The sequence below is a fragment of the Canis aureus genome, chromosome 20 (genome assembly GCF_053574225.1).
Source record: "Canis aureus isolate CA01 chromosome 20, VMU_Caureus_v.1.0, whole genome shotgun sequence".
Taxonomy (NCBI): domain Eukaryota; kingdom Metazoa; phylum Chordata; class Mammalia; order Carnivora; family Canidae; genus Canis; species Canis aureus.
Window position 1 is genome coordinate 3,545,049 of NC_135630.1, and position 19,160 is coordinate 3,564,208.

Genomic DNA, 19,160 nt, shown 5'->3' on the forward strand with positions numbered 1-19,160 from the left:
TGGCTTCAAGACATGCTTCCCTGTGAGAGCTGAGGACAGGGCAGAACCCTCCCGCATGCTGCCTGACTGTAGGAGTAGCTGCTAACATCCTTATGTTAGTGGCTGGGAGAGGTTGCGGGAAAAGCATGTGTGAGCACTGGGCCTGAACTCCCGTGTATCTGAGTTGAATACAGCGATTTCCAACGGCTTTCCTCAACCAGAGTGTAGCTAGGTTCCAAATCCCATGTACGAGCGGGTAGCAGACATCTGCCTCCCATGCATACACACTTCTGAGAGTTGAGCTTATGGCCTGTACCTCCACAGCCAGCCTGCTGGTACCCTTGGCTTCTAAAAGGCCTAGGCTCTCTGTTTGACGGAAGTGCTGGGAGAGGTAATTGGAATCTCCCGGCACACAAGACGAGTGCCTCCAAGCTCAATTCACGATTTCCCAGTAATTCTTGTGGTAGACAGGTGCTACATACTAAGTTCCATATGTGAGAAGGTAGCTGAACGCCTTGTCCCAAAGCATCTTACTTCTGAGAGTTGAGCACACCCTCAGTCCCTCACACTTCCACACTGCCTGCAGAGTGAGTTTCACACGTCTTCACCAGAGACGATTGCCAGAGGCTTCTGAGTACAAGTTACACTGCAGACCTGGAGGGTATCTCCAGGTGCAGTAGAGTGGTAATCTTGGAACCTCCTGACTCAGAGTACTGCTACCTTCTCACTGCCATAGGAATGCAGCTAGTTGACAGCTGGCTTCAAGACATGCTTCCCTGTGAGAGCTGTTGACAGGGCAGAACCCTCCCGCATGCTGCCTGACTGTAGGAGTAGCTGCTAACATCCTTATGTTAGTGGCTGGGAGAGGTTGCGGGAAAAGCATGTGTGAGCACTGGGCCTGAACTCCCGTGTATCTGAGTTGAATACAGCGATTTCCAATGGCCTTCTTCAATCACAGTGTAGCTAGGTTCCAACTCCCATGTCCGAGTGGGTAGCAGACATCTGCCTCCCATGCATACACACTTCTGAGAGTTGAGCTTATGGCCTGAACCTCCACATCCAGCCTGCTGGTACCCTTGGCTTCTAAAGGCCTAGGCTCGCTGTTTGACGGAAATGCTGGGAGAGGTAATTGGAATCACCCGGCACACAAGACTAGTGCCTCCAAGCTCAGTTCAGCGATTTCCTAGTAATTCCTGTGGTAGACTGGTGCTACATACTAAGTTCCATACGTGAGAGGGTAGCTGAACGCCTTGTCCAAAACCATCTTACTTCTGAGAGTTGAGCTCAGCCTCAGTCCCTCACAGTTCCACACTGCCTGCAGAGTGAGTTTCGCAGGTCTTCAGCAGAGACGTTTGCCAGAGGCTTCTGAGACGCAGGGTAACAATGCAGACCTGGAGGGTATCCCCAGGTGCAGTCGACTGGTAATCTTGGAACCTCCTGACTCAGAATACTGCAACATTCTCACTGCCATAGGAATGCAGCTAGTTTACAGCTAGCTGGTTTCAAGACATGCTTCCCTGAGAGAGCTGAGGACAGGGCAGAACCCTCCCGCATGCTGCCTGACTGTAGGAGTAGCTGCTAACATCCTAATGTTAGTGGCTGGGAGAAGTTGCGGGAAAAGCATGTGTGAGCACTGGGCCTGAACTCCCGTGTATCTGAGTTGAATACAGCGATTTCCAACGGCTTTCCTCAACCAGAGTGTAGCTAGGTTCCAAATCCCATGTACGAGCGGGTAGCAGACATCTGCCTCCCATGCATACACACTTCTGAGAGTTGAGCTTATGGCCTGTACCTCCACATCCAGCCTGCTGGTACCCTTGGCTTCTAAAAGTCCTAGGCTCGCTGTTTGACGGAAGTGCTGGGAGAGGGAATTGGAATCACCCGGCACACAAGACTAGTGCCTCCAAGCTCAGTTCAGCGATTTCCTAGTAATTCCTGTGGTAGACTGGTGCTACATACTAAGTTCCATACGTGAGAGGGTAGCTGAACGCCTTGTCCAAAAAAATCTTACTTCTGAGAGTTGAGCTCAGCCTCAGTCCCTCACAGTTCCACACTGCCTGCAGAGTGAGTTTCGCAGGTCTTCAGCAGAGACGTTTACCATAGGCTTCTGAGACGCAGGGTAACAATGCAGACCTGGAGGGTATCCCCAGGTGCAGTCGACTGGTAATCTTGGAACCTCCTGACTCAGAATACTGCTACCTTCTCACTGCCATAGGAATGCAGCTAGTTGACAGCTAGCTGGCTTCAAGACATGCTTCCCTGAGAGAGCTGAGGACAGGGCAGAACCCTCCCGCATGCTGCCTGACTGTAGGAGTAGCTGCTAACATCCTAATGTTAGTGGCTGGGAGAGGTTGCGGGAAAAGCATGTGTGAGCACTGGGCCTGAACTCCCGTGTATCTGAGTTGAATACAGCGATTTCCAACGGCTTTCCTCAACCAGAGTGTAGCTATGTTCCAAATCCCATGTACGAGCGGGTAGCAGACATCTGCCTCCCATGCATACACACTTCTGAGAGTTGAGCTTATGGCCTGTACCTCCACATCCAGCCTGCTGGTACCCTGGCTTCTAAAAGGCCTAGGCTCGCTGTTTGACAGAAGTGCTGGGAGAGGTAATTGGAATCTCCCGGCACACAAGACGAGTGCCTCCAAGCTCAATTCACGATTTCCCAGTAATTCTTGTGGTAGACAGGTGCTACATACTAAGTTCCATATGTGAGAAGGTAGCTGAACGCCTTGTCCAAAAGCATCTTACTTCTGAGAGTTGAGCACACCCTCAGTCCCTCACACTTCCACACTGCCTGCAGAGTGAGTTTCACACGTCTTCACCAGAGACGATTGCCAGAGGCTTCTGAGTACAAGTTAACAATGCAGACCTGGAGGGTATCTCCAGGTGCAGTAGAGTGGTAATCTTGGAACCTCCTGACTCAGAGTACTGCTACCTTCTCACTGCCATAGGAATGCAGCTAGTTGACAGCTGGCTTCAAGACATGTTTCCCTGTGAGAGCTGAGGACAGGGCAGACCCCTCCCGCATGCTGCCTGACTGTAGGAGTAGCTGCTAACATCCTAATGTTAGTGGCTGGGAGAGGATGCGGGAAAGCATGTGTGAGCACTGGGCCTGAACTCCCGTGTATCTGAGTTGAATACAGCGATTTCCAACGGCTTTCCTCAACCAGAGTGTAGCTAGATTCCAAATCCCATGTACGAGCGGGTAGCAGACATCTGTCTCCCATGCATACACACTTCTGAGAGTTGAGCTTATGGCCTGTACCTCCACAGCCAGCCTGCTGGTACCCTTGGCTTCTAAAAGGCCTAGGTTCGCTGTTTGACGGAAGTGCTGGGAGAGGTATTTGGAATCACCCGGCACACAAGACTAGTGCCTCCAAGCTCAGTTCAGCGATTTCCTAGTAATTCCTGTGGTAGACTGGTGCTACAAACTAAGTTCCATACGTGAGAGGGTAGCTGAACGCCTTGTCCAAAACCATCTTACTTCTGAGAGTTGAGCTCAGCCTCAGTCCCTCACAGTTCCACACTGCCTGCAGAGTGAGTTTCGCAGGTCTTCAGCAGAGACGTTTGCCAGAGACTTCTGAGACGCAGGGTAAGAATGCAGACCTGGAGGGTATCCCCAGGTGCAGACGACTGTAATCTTGGAACCTCCTGACTCAGAATACTGCTACCTTCTCACTGCCATAGGAATGCAGCTAGTTGACAGCTAACTGGCTTCAAAACATGCTTCCCTGAGAGAGCTGAGGACAGGGCAGAACCCTCCCGCATCCTGCCTGACTGTAGGAGTAGCTGCTAACATCCTAATGTTAGTGGCTGGGAGAGGTTGCGTGAAAAGCATGTGTGAGCACTGGGCCTGAACTCCCGTGTATCTGAGTTGAATACAGCGATTTCCAACGGAGTTCCTCAACCAGAGTGTAGCTAGGTTCCAAATCCCACGTACGAGCGGGTAGCAGATATCTGCCTCCCATGCATACACACTTCTGAGAGTTGAGCTTATGGCCTGTACCTCCACATCCAGCCTGCTGGTACCCTTGGCTTCTAAAAGGCCTAGGCTCGCTGTTTGACGGAAGTGCTGGGAGAGGTAATTGGAATCTCCCGGCACACAAGACGAGTGCCTCCAAGCTCAATTCACGATTTCCCAGTAATTCTTCTGGTAGACAGGTGCTACATACTAGGTTCCATATGTGAGATGGTAGCTGAACGCCTTGTCCAAAAGCATCTTACTTCTGAGAGTTGAACACACCCTCAGTCCCTCACAGTTCCACACTGCCTGCAGAGTGAGTTTCACACGTCTTCACCAGAGACGATTTCCAGAGGCTTCTGAGTACAAGTTAACAATGCAGAACTGGAGGGTATCTCCAGGTGCAGTAGAGTGGTAATCTTGGAACCTCCTGACTCAGAGTACTGCTACCTTCTCACTGCCATAGGAATGCAGCTAGTTGACAGCTGGCTTCAAGACATGCTTCCCTGTGAGAGCTGAGGACAGGGCAGAACCCTCCCGCATGCTGCCTGACTGTAGGAGTAGCTGCTAACATCCTTATGTTAGTGGCTGGGAGAGGTTGCGGGAAAAGCATGTGTGAGCACTGGGCCTGAACTCCCGTGTATCTGAGTTGAATACAGCGATTTCCAACGGCTTTCCTCAACCAGAGTGTAGCTAGGTTCCAAATCCCATGTACGAGCGGGTAGCAGACATCTGCCTCCCATGCATACACACTTCTGAGAGTTGAGCTTATGGCCTGTACCTCCACAGCCAGCCTGCTGGTACCCTTGGCTTCTAAAAGGCCTAGGCTCGCTGTTTGACGGAAGTGCTGGGAGAGGTAATTGGAATCTCCCGGCACACAAGACGAGTGCCTCCAAGCTCAATTCACGATTTCCCAGTAATTCTTGTGGTAGACAGGTGCTACATACTAAGTTCCATATGTGAGATGGTAGCTGAACGCCTTGTCCAAAAGCATCTTACTTCTGAGAGTTGAGCCCACCCTCAGGCCCTCAGAGTTCCACACTGCCTGCAGAGTGAGTTTCACACGTCTTCACCAGAGACGATTGCTAGACGCTTCTGAGTACAAGTTAACAATGCAGACCTGGAGGGTATCTCCAGGTGCAGTAGAGTGGTAATCTTGGAACCTCCTGACTCAGAGTACTGCTACCTTCTCACTGCCATAGGAATGCAGCTAGTTGACAGCTGGCTTCAAGACATGCTTCCCTGTGAGAGCTGAGGACAGGGCAGAACCCTCCCGCATCCTGCCTGACTGTAGGAGTAGCTGCTAACATCCTTATGTTAGTGGCTGGGAGAGGTTGCGGGAAAAGCATGTGTGAGCACTGGGCCTGAACTCCCGTGTATCTGAGTTGAATACAGCGATTTCCAACGGCTTTCCTCAACCAGAGTGTAGCTAGGTTCCAAATCCCATGTACGAGCGGGTAGCAGACATCTGCCTCCTATGCATACACACTTCTGAGAGTTGAGCTTATGGCCTGTACCTCCACAGCCAGCCTGCTGGTACCCTTGGCTTCTAAAAGGCCTTGGCTCGCAGTTTGACGGAAGTGCTGGGAGAGGGAATTGGAATCACCCTGCACACAAGACTAGTGCCTCCAAGCTCAGTTCAGCGATTTCCTAGTAATTCCTGTGGTAGACTGGTGCTACATACTAAGTTCCATACGTGAGAGGGTAGCTGAACGCCTTGTCCAAAACCATCTTACTTCTGAGAGTTGAGCTCAGCCTCAGTCCCTCACAGTTCCACACTGCCTGCAGAGTGAGTTTCGCAGGTCTTCAGCAGAGACGTTTGCCAGAGGCTTCTGAGACGCAGGGTAACAATGCAGACCTGGAGGGTATCCCCAGGTGCAGTCGACTGGTAATCTTGGAACCTCCTGACTCAGAATACTGCTACTTTCTCACTGCCATAGGACTGCAGCTAGTTGACAGCTGGCTTCAAGACATGCTTCCCTGTGAGAGATGAGGACAGGGCAGAACCCTCCCGCATGCTGCCTGACTGTAGGAGTAGCTGCTAACATCCTTATGTTAGTGGCTGGGAGAGGTTGCGGGAAAAGCATGTGTGAGCACTGGGCCTGAACTCCCGTGTATCTGAGTTGAATACAGCGATTTCCAACGGCTTTCCTCAACCAGAGTGTAGCTAGATTCCAAATCCCATGTACGAGCGGGTAGCAGACATCTGCCTCCCATGCATACACACTACTGAGATTTGAGCTTATGGCCTGTACCTCCACAGCAAGCCTGCTGGTACCCTTGGCTTCTAAAAGGCCTAGGCTCGCTGTTTGACGGAAGTGCTGGGAGAGGTAATTGGAATCTCCCGGCACACAAGACGAGTGCCTCCAAGCTCAATTCACGATTTCCCAGTAATTCTTGTGGTAGACAGGTGCTACATACTAAGTTCCATATGTGAGATGGTAGCTGAACCCCTTGTCCAAAAGCATTTTACTTCTGAGAGTTGAGCCCACCCTCAGTCCCTCACAGTTCCACACTGCCTGCAGAGTGAGTTTCACACGTCTTCACCAGAGACGATTGCCAGAGGCTTCTGAGTACAAGTTAACAATGCAGACCTGGAGGGTATCTCCAGGTGCAGTAGAGTGGTAATCTTGGAACCTCCTGACTCAGAGTACTGCTACCTTCTCACTGCCATAGGAATGCAGCTAGTTGACAGCTGGCTTCAAGACATGCTTCGCTGAGAGAGCTGAGGACAGGGCAGAACCCTCCCTCATGCTGCCTGACTGTAGGAGTAGCTGCTAACATCCTAATGTTAGTGGCTGGGAGAGGTTGCGGGAAAAGCATGGGTGAGCACTGGGCCTGAACTCCCGTGTATCTGAGTTGAATACAGCGATTTCCAATGGCCTTCTTCAATCACAGTGTAGCTAGGTTCCAACACCCATGTCCGAGTGGGTAGCAGACATCTGCCTCCCATGCATACACACTTCTGAGAGTTGAGTTTATGGCCTGTACCTCCACAGCCAGCCTGCTCGTACCCTTGGCTTCTAAAAGGCCTAGGCTCGCTGTTTGACGGAAGTGCTGGGAGAGGTAATTGGAATCACCCGGCACACAAGACTAGTGCCTCCAAGCACAGTTCAGCGATTTCCTAGTAATTCCTGAGGTAGACTGGTGCTACATACTAAGTTCCATACGTGAGAGGGTAGCTGAACGCCTTGTCCAAAACCATCTTACTTCTGAGAGTTGAGCCCACCCTCAGGCCCTCACAGTTCCACACTGCCTGCAGAGTGAGTTTCGCAGGTCTTCAGCAGAGACGTTTGCCAGAGGCTTCTGACACGCAGGGTAACAATGCAGACCTGGAGGGTATCCCCAGGTGCAGTCGACTGGTAATCTTGGAACCTCCTGACTCAGAATACTGCTACTTTCTCACTGCCATAGGAATGCAGCTAGTTGACAGCTGGCTTCAAGACATGCTTCCCTGTGAGAGATGAGGACAGGGCAGAACCCTCCCGCATGCTGCCTGACTGTAGGAGTAGCTGCTAACATCCTTATGTTAGTGGCTTGGAGAGGTTGCGGGAAAAGCATGTGTGAGCACTGGGCCTGAACTCCCGTGTATCTGAGTTGAATACAGCGATTTCCAACGGCTTTCCTCAACCAGAGTGTAGCTAGGTTCCAACTCCCATGTCCGAGTGGGTAGCAGACATCTGCCTCCCATGTATACACACTTCTGAGAGTTGAGCTTATGGCCTGTACCTCCACATCCAGCCTGCTGGTACCCTTGGCTTCTAAAAGGCCTAGGCTCGCTGTTTGACGGAAGTGCTGGGAGAGGTAATTGGAATCACCCGGCACACAAGACTAGTGCCTCCAAGCTCAGTTCAGTGATTTCCTAGTAATTTCTGTGGTAGACTGGTGCTACATACTAAGTTCCATACGTGAGAGGGTAGCTGACCGCCTTGTCCAAAACCATCTTACTTCTGAGAGTTGAGCTCACCCTCAGTCCCTCACAGTTCCACACTGCCTGCAGAGTGAGTTTCGCAGGTCTTCAGCAGTGACGTTTGCCAGAGGCTTCTGAGACGCAGGGTAACAATGCAGACCTGGAGGGTATCCCCAGGTGCAGTCGACTGGTAATCTTGGAACCTCCTGACTCAGAATACTGCTACCTTCCACTGCCATAGGAATGCAGCTAGTTGACAGCTGGCTTCAAGACATGCTTCCCTGTGAGAGCTGAGAACAGGGCAGAACCCTCCCGCATCCTGCCTGACTGTAGGAGTACCTGCAAAATCCTAATGTTAGTGGCTGGGAGAGGTTGCGGGAAAAGCATGTGTGAGCACTGGGCCTGAACTCCCGTGTATCTGAGTTGAATACAGCGATTTCCAACGGCTTTCCTCAACCAGAGTGTAGCTAGGTTCCAAATCCCATGTACGAGCGGGTAGCAGACATCTGCCTCCCATGCATACACACTTCTGAGAGTTGAGCTTATGGCGTGTACCTCCACATCCAGCCTGCTGGTACCCTTGGCTTCTAAAAGGCCTAGGCTCGCTGTTTGACGGAAGTGCTGGGAGAGGTAATTGGAATCACCCGGCACACAAGACTAGTGCCTCCAAGCTCAGTTCAGCGATTTCCTAGCAATTCCTGTGGTTGACTGGTGGTACATACTAAGTTCCATACGTGAGAGGGTAGCTGAACGCCTTGTCCAAAACCATCTTACTTCTGAGAGTTGAGCTCAGCCTCAGTCCCTCACAGTTCCACACTGCCTGCAGAGTGAGTTTCGCAGGTCTTCAGCAGAGACGTTTGCCAGAGGCTTCTGAGACGCAGGGTAACAATGCAGACCTGGAGGGTATCCCCAGGTGCAGTCGACTGGTAATCTTGGAACCTCCTGACTCAGAATACTGCTACCTTCTCACTGCCATAGGAATGCAGCTAGTTGACAGCTGGCTTCAAGACATGCTTCCCTGTGAGAGCTGAGGACAGGGCAGAACCCTCCCGCATGCTGCCTGACTGTAGGAGTAGCTGCTAACATCCTTATGTTATGGCTGGGAGAGGTTGCGGGAAAAGCATGTGTGAGCACTGGGCCTGAACTCCCGTGTATCTGAGTTGAATACAGCGATTTCCAACGGCTTTCCTCAACCAGAGTGTAGCTAGGTTCCAAATCCCATGTACGAGCGGGTAGCAGACATCTGCCTCCCATGCATACACACTTCTGAGAGTTGAGCTTATGGCCTGTACCTCCACAGCCAGCCTGCTGGTACCCTTGGCTTCTAAAAGGCCTAGGCTCGCTGTTTGACGGAAGTGCTGGGAGAGGTAATTGGAAGCTCCCGGCACACAAGACGAGTGCCTCCAAGCTTAATTCACGATTTCCCAGTAATTCTTGTGGTAGACAGGTGCTACATACTAAGTTCCATATGTGATAAGGTAGCTGAACGCCTTGTCCAAAAGCATCTTACTTCTGAGAGTTGAGCACACCCTCACTCCCTCACAGTTCCACACTGCCTGCAGAGTGAGTTTCACATGTCTTCACCAGAGATGATTGCCAGAGGCTTCTGAGTACAAGTTAACAATGCAGACCTGGAGGGTATCTCCAGGTGCAGTAGAGTGGTAATCTTGGAACCTCCTGACTCAGAGTACTGCTACCTTCTCACTGCCATAGGAATGCAGCTAGTTGACAGCTGGCTTCAAGACATGCTTCCCTGTGAGAGCTGAGGACAGGGCAGAACCCTCCCGCATCCTGCCTGACTGTAGGAGCAGCTGCTAACATCCTAATGTTAGTGGCTGGGAGAGGTTGCGGGATAAGCATGTGTGAGCACTGGGCCTGAACTCCCGTGTATCTGAGTTGAATACAGCGATTTCCAATGGCCTTCTTCAATCACAGTGTAGCTAGGTTCCAACTCCCATGTCCGAGTGGGTAGCAGACATCTGCCTCCCATGCATACACACTTCTGAGAGTTGAGCTTATGGCCTGTACCTCCACATCCAGCCTGCTGGTACCCTTGGCTTCTAAAAGGCCTAGGCTCGTTGTTTGACGGAAGTGCTGGGTGAGGTAATTGGAATCACCCGGCACACAAGACTAGTGCCTCCAAGCTCAGTTCAGCGATTTCCTAGTAATTCCTGTGGTAGACTGGTGCTACATACTAAGTTCCATACGTGAGAGGGTAGCTGAACGCCTTGTCCAAAACCATCTTACTTCTGAGAGTTGAGCTCAGCCTCAGTCCCTCACAGTTCCACACTGCATGCAGAGTGAGTTTCGCAGGTCTTCAGCAGAGACGTTTGCCAGAAGCTTCTGAGACGCAGGGTAACACTGCAGACCTGGAGGGTATCCCCAGGTGCAGTCGACTGGTAATCTTGGAACCTCCTGACTCAGAATACTGCTACCTTCTCACTGCCATAGGAATGCAGCTAGTTGACAGCTGGCTTCAAGACATGCTTCCCTGTGAGAGCTGAGGACAGGGCAGAACCCTCCCGCATACTGCCTGACTGTAGGAGTAGCTGCTAACATCCTTATGTTAGTGGCTGGGAGAGGTTTCGGGAAAAGCATGAGTGAGCACTGGGCCTGAACTCCCGTGTATCTGAGTTGAATACAGCGATTTCCAACGGCTTTCCTCAACCAGAGTGTAGCTAGGTTCCAAATCACATGTACGAGCGGGTAGCAGACATCTGCCTCCCATGCATACACACTTCTGAGAGTTGAGCTTATGGCCTGTACCTCCACTTCCAGCCTGCTGGTACCCTTGGCTTCTAAAAAGCCTAGGCTCGCTGTTTGAAGGAAGTGCTGGGAGAGGTAATTGGAATCAGCCGGCACACAAGACGAGTGCCTCCAAGCTCAATTCACGATTTCCCAGTAATTCTTGTGGTAGACAGGTGCTACATACTAAGTTCCATATGTGAGAAGGTAGCTGAACGCCTTGTCCAAAAGCATCTTACTTCTGAGAGTTGAGCACACCCTCAGGCCCTCACACTTCAACACTGCCTGCAGAGTGAGTTTCACACGTCTTCACGAGAGACGATTGCCAGAGGCTTCTGAGTACAAGTTAACAATGCAGACCTGGAGGGTATCTCCAGGTGCAGTAGAGTGGTAATCTTGGAACCTCCTGACTCAGAGTACTGCTACCTTCTCACTGCCATAGGAATGCAGCTAGTTGACAGCTGGCTTCAAGACATGTTTCCCTGTGAGAGCTGAGGACAGGGCAGAACCCTCAGCATCCTGCCTGACTGTAGGAGTAGCTGCTAACATCCTAATGTTAGTGGCTGGGAGAGGTTGCGGGAAAAGCATGTGTGAGCACTGGGCCTGAACTCCCGTATATCTGAGTTGAATACAGCGATTTCCAACGGCTTTCCTCAACCAGAGTGTAGCTAGGTTCCAAATCCCATGTACGAGCGGGTAGCAGACATCTGCCTCCCATGCATACACACTTCTGAGAGTTGAGCTTATGGCCTGTACCTCCACAGCCAGCCTGCTGGTACCCTTGGCTTCTAAAAGGCCTAGGCTCGCTGTTTGACGGAAGTGCTGGGAGAGGTAATTGGAATCAGCCGGCACACAAGACTAGTGCCTCCAAGCTCAGTTCAGCGATTTCCTAGCAATTCCTGTGGTAGACTGGTGCTACATACTAAGTTCCATACGTGAGAGGGTAGCTGAACGCCTTGTCCAAAACCATCTTACTTCTGAGAGTTGAGCTCAGCCTCAGTCCCTCACAGTTCCACACTGCCTGCAGAGTGAGTTTCGCAGGTCTTCAGCAGAGACGTTTGCCAGAAGCTTCTGAGACGCAGGGTAACACTGCAGACCTGGAGGGTATCCCCAGGTGCAGTCGACTGGTAATCTTGGAACCTCCTGACTCAGAATACTGCTACCTTCTCACTGCCATAGGAATGCAGCTAGTTGACAGCTGGCTTCAAGACATGCTTCCCTGTGAGAGCTGAGGACAGGGCAGAACCCTCCCGCATACTGCCTGACTGTAGGAGTAGCTGCTAACATCCTTATGTTAGTGGCTGGGAGAGGTTTCGGGAAAAGCATGTGTGAGCACTGGGCCTGAACTCCCGTGTATCTGAGTTGAATACAGCGATTTCCAACGGCTTTCCTCAACCAGAGTGTAGCTAGGTTCCAAATCACATGTACGAGCGGGTAGCAGACATCTGCCTCCCATGCATACACACTTCTGAGAGTTGAGCTTATGGCCTGTACCTCCACTTCCAGCCTGCTGGTACCCTTGGCTTCTAAAAAGCCTAGGCTCGCTGTTTGACGGAAGTGCTGGGAGAGGTAATTGGAATCAGCCGGCACACAAGACGAGTGCCTCCAATCTCAATTCACGATTTCCCAGTAATTCTTGTGGTAGACAGGTGCTACATACTAAGTTCCATATGTGAGAAGGTAGCTGAACGCCTTGTCCAAAAGCATCTTACTTCTGAGAGTTGAGCACACCCTCAGGCCTTCACACTTCAACACTGCCTGCAGAGTGAGTTTCACACGTCTTCACAAGAGACGATTGCCAGAGGCTTCTGAGTACAAGTTAACAACGCAGACCTGGAGGGTATCTCCAGGTGCAGTAGAGTGGTAATCTTGGAACCTCCTGACTCAGAGTACTGCTACCTTCTCACTGCCATAGGAATGCAGCTAGTTGACAGCTGGCTTCAAGACATGTTTCCCTGTGAGAGCTGAGGACAGGGCAGAACCCTCAGCATCCTGCCTGACTGTAGGAGTAGCTGCTAACATCCTAATGTTAGTGGCTGGGAGAGGTTGCGGGAAAAGCATGTGTGAGCACTGGGCCTGAACTCCCGTATATCTGAGTTGAATACAGCGATTTCCAACGGCTTTCCTCAACCAGAGTGTAGCTAGGTTCCAAATCCCATGTACGAGCGGGTAGCAGACATCTGCCTCCCATGCATACACACTTCTGAGAGTTGAGCTTATGGCCTGTACCTCCACAGCCAGCCTGCTGGTACCCTTGGCTTCTAAAAGGCCTAGGCTCGCTGTTTGACGGAAGTGCTGGGAGAGGTAATTGGAATCAGCCGGCACACAAGACTAGTGCCTCCAAGCTCAGTTCAGCGATTTCCTAGCAATTCCTGTGGTAGACTGGTGCTACATACTAAGTTCCATACGTGAGAGGGTAGCTGAACGCCTTGTCCAAAACCATCTTACTTCTGAGAGTTGAGCTCAGCCTCAGTCCCTCACAGTTCCACACTGCCTGCAGAGTGAGTTTCGCAGGTCTTCAGCAGAGACGTTTGCCAGAAGCTTCTGAGACGCAGGGTAACACTGCAGACCTGGAGGGTATCCCCAGGTGCAGTCGACTGGTAATCTTGGAACCTCCTGACTCAGAATACTGCTACCTTCTCACTGCCATAGGAATGCAGCTAGTTGACAGCTGGCTTCAAGACATGCTTCCCTGTGAGAGCTGAGGACAGGGCAGAACCCTCCCGCATACTGCCTGACTGTAGGAGTAGCTGCTAACATCCTTATGTTAGTGGCTGGGAGAGGTTTCGGGAAAAGCATGTGTGAGCACTGGGCCTGAACTCCCGTGTATCTGAGTTGAATACAGCGATTTCCAACGGCTTTCCTCAACCAGAGTGTAGCTAGGTTCCAAATCACATGTACGAGCGGGTAGCAGACATCTGCCTCCCATGCATACACACTTCTGAGAGTTGAGCTTATGGCCTGTACCTCCACTTCCAGCCTGCTGGTACCCTTGGCTTCTAAAAAGCCTAGGCTCGCTGTTTGACGGAAGTGCTGGGAGAGGTAATTGGAATCAGCCGGCACACAAGACGAGTGCCTCCAATCTCAATTCACGATTTCCCAGTAATTCTTGTGGTAGACAGGTGCTACATACTAAGTTCCATATGTGAGAAGGTAGCTGAACGCCTTGTCCAAAAGCATCTTACTTCTGAGAGTTGAGCACACCCTCAGGCCCTCACACTTCAACACTGCCTGCAGAGTGAGTTTCACACGTCTTCACAAGAGACGATTGCCAGAGGCTTCTGAGTACAAGTTAACAACGCAGACCTGGAGGGTATCTCCAGGTGCAGTAGAGTGGTAATCTTGGAACCTCCTGACTCAGAGTACTGCTACCTTCTCACTGCCATAGGAATGCAGCTAGTTGACAGCTGGCTTCAAGACATGTTTCCCTGTGAGAGCTGAGGACAGGGCAGAACCCTCAGCATCCTGCCTGACTGTAGGAGTAGCTGCTAACATCCTAATGTTAGTGGCTGGGAGAGGTTGCGGGAAAAGCATGTGTGAGCACTGGGCCTGAACTCCCGTATATCTGAGTTGAATACAGCGATTTCCAACGGCTTTCCTCAACCAGAGTGTAGCTAGGTTCCAAATCCCATGTACGAGAAGGTAGCAGACATCTGCCTCCCATGCATACACACTTCTGAGAGTTGAGCTTATGGCCTGTACCTCCACAGCCAGCCTGCTGGTACCCTTGGCTTCTAAAAGGCCTAGGCTCGCTGTTTGACGGAAGTGCTGGGAGAGGTAATTGGAATCACCCGGCACACAAGACTAGTGCCTCCAAGCTCAGTTCAGCGATTTCCTAGCAATTCCTGTGGTAGACTGGTGCTACATACTAAGTTCCATACGTGAGAGGGTAGCTGAACGCCTTGTCCAAAACCATCTTACTTCTGAGAGTTGAGCTCAGCCTCAGTCCCTCACAGTTCCACACTGCCTGCAGAGTGAGTTTCGCAGGTCTTCAGCAGAGACGTTTGCCAGAAGCTTCTGAGACGCAGGGTAACACTGCAGACCTGGAGGGTATCCCCAGGTGCAGTCGACTGGTAATCTTGGAACCTCCTGACTCAGAATACTGCTACCTTCTCACTGCCATAGGAATGCAGCTAGTTGACAGCTGGCTTCAAGACATGCTTCCCTGTGAGAGCTGAGGACAGGGCAGAACCCTCCCGCATACTGCCTGACTGTAGGAGTAGCTGCTAACATCCTTATGTTAGTGGCTGGGAGAGGTTTCGGGAAAAGCATGTGTGAGCACTGGGCCTGAACTCCCGTGTATCTGAGTTGAATACAGCGATTTCCAACGGCTTTCCTCAACCAGAGTGTAGCTAGGTTCCAAATCACATGTACGAGCGGGTAGCAGACATCTGCCTCCCATGCATACACACTTCTGAGAGTTGAGCTTATGGCCTGTACCTCCACTTCCAGCCTGCTGGTACCCTTGGCTTCTAAAAAGCCTAGGCTCGCTGTTTGACGGAAGTGCTGGGAGAGGTAATTGGAATCAGCCGGCACACAAGACGAGTGCCTCCAATCTCAATTCACGATTTCCCAGTAATTCTTGTGGTAGACAGGTGCTACATACTAAGTTCCATATGTGAGAAGGTAGCTGAACGCCTTGTCCAAAAGCATCTTACTTCTGAGAGTTGAGCACACCCTCAGGCCCTCACACTTCAACACTGCCTGCAGAGTGAGTTTCACACGTCTTCACAAGAGACGATTGCCAGAGGCTTCTGAGTACAAGTTAACAACGCAGACCTGGAGGGTATCTCCAGGTGCAGTAGAGTGGTAATCTTGGAACCTCCTGACTCAGAGTACTGCTACCTTCTCACTGCCATAGGAATGCAGCTAGTTGACAGCTGGCTTCAAGACATGTTTCCCTGTGAGAGCTGAGGACAGGGCAGAACCCTCAGCATCCTGCCTGACTGTAGGAGTAGCTGCTAACATCCTAATGTTAGTGGCTGGGAGAGGTTGCGGGAAAAGCATGTGTGAGCACTGGGCCTGAACTCCCGTATATCTGAGTTGAATACAGCGATTTCCAACGGCTTTCCTCAACCAGAGTGTAGCTAGGTTCCAAATCCCATGTACGAGCGGGTAGCAGACATCTGCCTCCCATGCATACACACTTCTGAGAGTTGAGCTTATGGCCTGTACCTCCACAGCCAGCCTGCTGGTACCCTTGGCTTCTAAAAGGCCTAGGCTCGCTGTTTGACGGAAGTGCTGGGAGAGGTAATTGGAATCAGCCGGCACACAAGACTAGTGCCTCCAAGCTCAGTTCAGCGATTTCCTAGCAATTCCTGTGGTAGACTGGTGCTACATACTAAGTACCATACGTGAGAGGGTAGCTGAACGCCTTGTCCAAAACCATCTTACTTCTGAGAGTTGAGCTCAGCCTCAGTCCCTCACAGTTCCACACTGCCTGCAGAGTGAGTTTCGAAGGTCTTCAGCAGAGACGTTTGCCAGAGGCTTCTGAGACGCAGGGTAACAATGCAGACCTGGAGGGTATCCCCAGGTGCAGTCGACTGGTAATCTTGGAACCTCCTGACTCAGAATACTGCTACCTTCTCACTGCCATAGGAATGCAGCTAGTTGACAGCTGGCTTCAAGACATGCTTCCCTGTGAGAGCTGAGGACAGGGCAGAACCCTCCCGCATGCTGCCTGACTGTAGGAGTAGCTGCTAACATCCTTATGTTAGTGGCTGGAGGAGGTTGAGGGAAAAGCATGTGTGAGCACTGGGCCTGAACTCCCATGTATCTGAGTTGAATACAGCGATTTCCAACGGCTTTCCTCAACCAGAGTGTAGCTAGGTTCCAAATCCCATGTACGAGCGGGTAGCAGACATCTGCCTCCCATGCATACAGACTTCTGAGAGTTGAGCTTATGGCCTGTACCTCCACATCCAGCCTGCTGGTACCCATGGCTTCTAAAAGGCCTAGGCTCGCTGTTTGACGGAAGTGCTGAGAGAGGTAATTGGAATCACCCGGCACACAAGACTAGTGCCTCCAAGCTCAGTTCAGCGATTTCCTAGTAATTCCTGTGGTAGACTGGTGCTACATACTAAGTTCCATACGTGAGAGGGTAGCTGAACGCCTTGTCCAAAACCATCTTACTTCTGAGAGTTGAGCTCAGCCTCAGTCCCTCACAGTTCCACACTGCCTGCAGAGTGAGTTTCGCAGGTCTTCAGCAGAGACGTTTGCCAGAGGCTTCTGAGACGCAGGGTAACAATGCAGACCTGGAGGGTATCCCCAGGTGCAGTCGACTGGTAATCTTGGAACCTCCTGACTCAGAATACTGCTACCTTCTCACTGCCATAGGAATGCAGCTAGTTGACAGCTGGCTTCAAGGAAGCTGGCTTCCCTGTGAGAGCTGGCTTCCCTGTGAGCTAGTTGACAGCTGCCTTCAAGGAAGCTGGCTTCCCTGTGAGAGCTGAGGACAGGGCAGAACCCTCCCGCATGCTGCCTGACTGTAGGAGTAGCTGCTAACATCCTTATGTTAGTGGCTGGGAGAGGTTGCGGGAAAAGCATGTGTGAGCACTGGGCCTGAACTCCCGTGTATCTGAGTTGAATACAGAGCTGAGGACAGGGCTTCAAGGAAGCTGGCTTCCCTGTGAGAGCTGGCTTCCCTGTGAGCTAGTTGACAGCTGGCTTCAAGGAAGCTGGCTTCCCTGTGAGAGCTGAGGACAGGGCAGAACCCTCCCGCATGCTGCCTGACTGTAGGAGTAGCTGCTAACATCCTTATGTTAGTGGCTGGGAGAGTTTGCGGGAAAAGCATGTGTGAGCACTGGGCCTGAACTCCCGTGTATCTGAGTTGAATACAGCGATTTCCAACGGCTTTCCTCAACCAGAGTGTAGCTAGGTTCCAAATCCCATGTACGAGCGGGTAGCAGACATCTGCCTCCGATGCATACACACTTCTGAGAGTTGAGCTTATGGCCTGTACCTCCACAGCCAGCCTGCTGGTACCCTTGGCTTCTAAAAGGCCTAGGCTCGCTGTTTGACGGAAGTGCTGGGAGAGGTAATTGGAATCACCCGGCACACAAGACTAGTGCCTCCAAGCTCAGTTCAGCGATTTCCTAGCAATTCCTGTGGTAGACTGGTGCTACATACTAAGTTCCATACGTGAGAGGGTAGCTGAACGCCTTGTCCAAAACCATCTTACTTCTGAGAGTTGAGCTCAGCCTCAGTCCCTCACAGTTCCACACTGCCTGCAGAGTGAGTTTCGCAGGTCTTCAGCGGAGACGTTTGCCAGAGGCTTCTGAGACGCAGGGTAACAATGCAGACCTGGATGGTATCCCCAGGTGCAGTCGACTGGTAATCTTGGAACCTCCTGACTCAGAATACTGCTACCTTCTCACTGCCATAGGAATGCAGCTAGTTGACAGCTGGCTTCAAGACATGCTTCCCTGTGAGAGCTGAGGACAGGGCAGAACCCTCCCGCATGCTGCCTGACTGTAGGAGTAGCTGCTAACATCCTTATGTTATGGTTGGGAGAGGTTTCGGGAAAAGCATGTGTGAGCACTGGGCCTGAACTCCCGTGTATCTGAGTTGAATACAGCGATTTCCAACGGCTTTCCTCAACCAGAGTGTAGCTAGGTTCCAAATCCCATGTACGAGCGGGTAGCAGACATCTGCCTCCCATGCATACACACTTCTGAGAGTTGAGCTTATGGCCTGTACCTCCACAGCCAGCCTGCTGGTACCCTTGGCTTCTAAAAGGCCTAGGCTCGCTGTTTGACGGAAGTGCTGGGAGAGGTAATTGGAATCTCCCGGCACACAAGACGAGTGCCTCCAAGCTCAATTCACGATTTCCCAGTAATTCTTGTGGTAGACAGGTGCTACATACTAAGTTCCATATGTGAGAAGGTAGCTGAACGCCTTGTCCAAAAGCATCTTACTTCTGAGAGTTGAGCACACCCTCAGGCCCTCACACTTCAACACTGCCTGCAGAGTGAGTTTCACACGTCTTCACCAGAGACGATTGCCAGAGGCTTCTGAGTACAAGTTAACAACGCAGACCTGGAGGGTATCTCCAGGTGCAGTAGAGTGGTAATCTTGGAACCTCCTGACTCAGAGTACTGCTACCTTCTCACTGCCATAGGAATGCAGCTAGTTGACAGCTGGCTTCAAGACATGCTTCCCTGTGAGAGCTGAGGACAGGGCAGAACCCTCGCGCATCCTGCCTGACTGTAGGAGTAGCTGCTAACATCCTAATGTTAGTGGCTGGGAGAGGTTGCGGGAAAAGCATGTGTGAGCACTGGGCCTGAACTCCCGTATATCTGAGTTGAATACAGCGATTTCCAACGGCTTTCCTCAACCAGAGTGTAGCTAGGTTCCAAATCCCATGTACGGGCGGGTAGCAGACATCTGCCTCCCATGCATACACACTTCTGAGAGTTGAGCTTATGGCCTGTACCTCCACAGCCAGCCTGCTGGTCCCCTTGGCTTCTAAAAGCCCTAGGCTCGCTGTTTGACGGAAGTGCTGGGAGAGGTAATTGGAATCACCCGGCACACAAGACTAGTGCCTCCAAGCTCAGTTCAGCG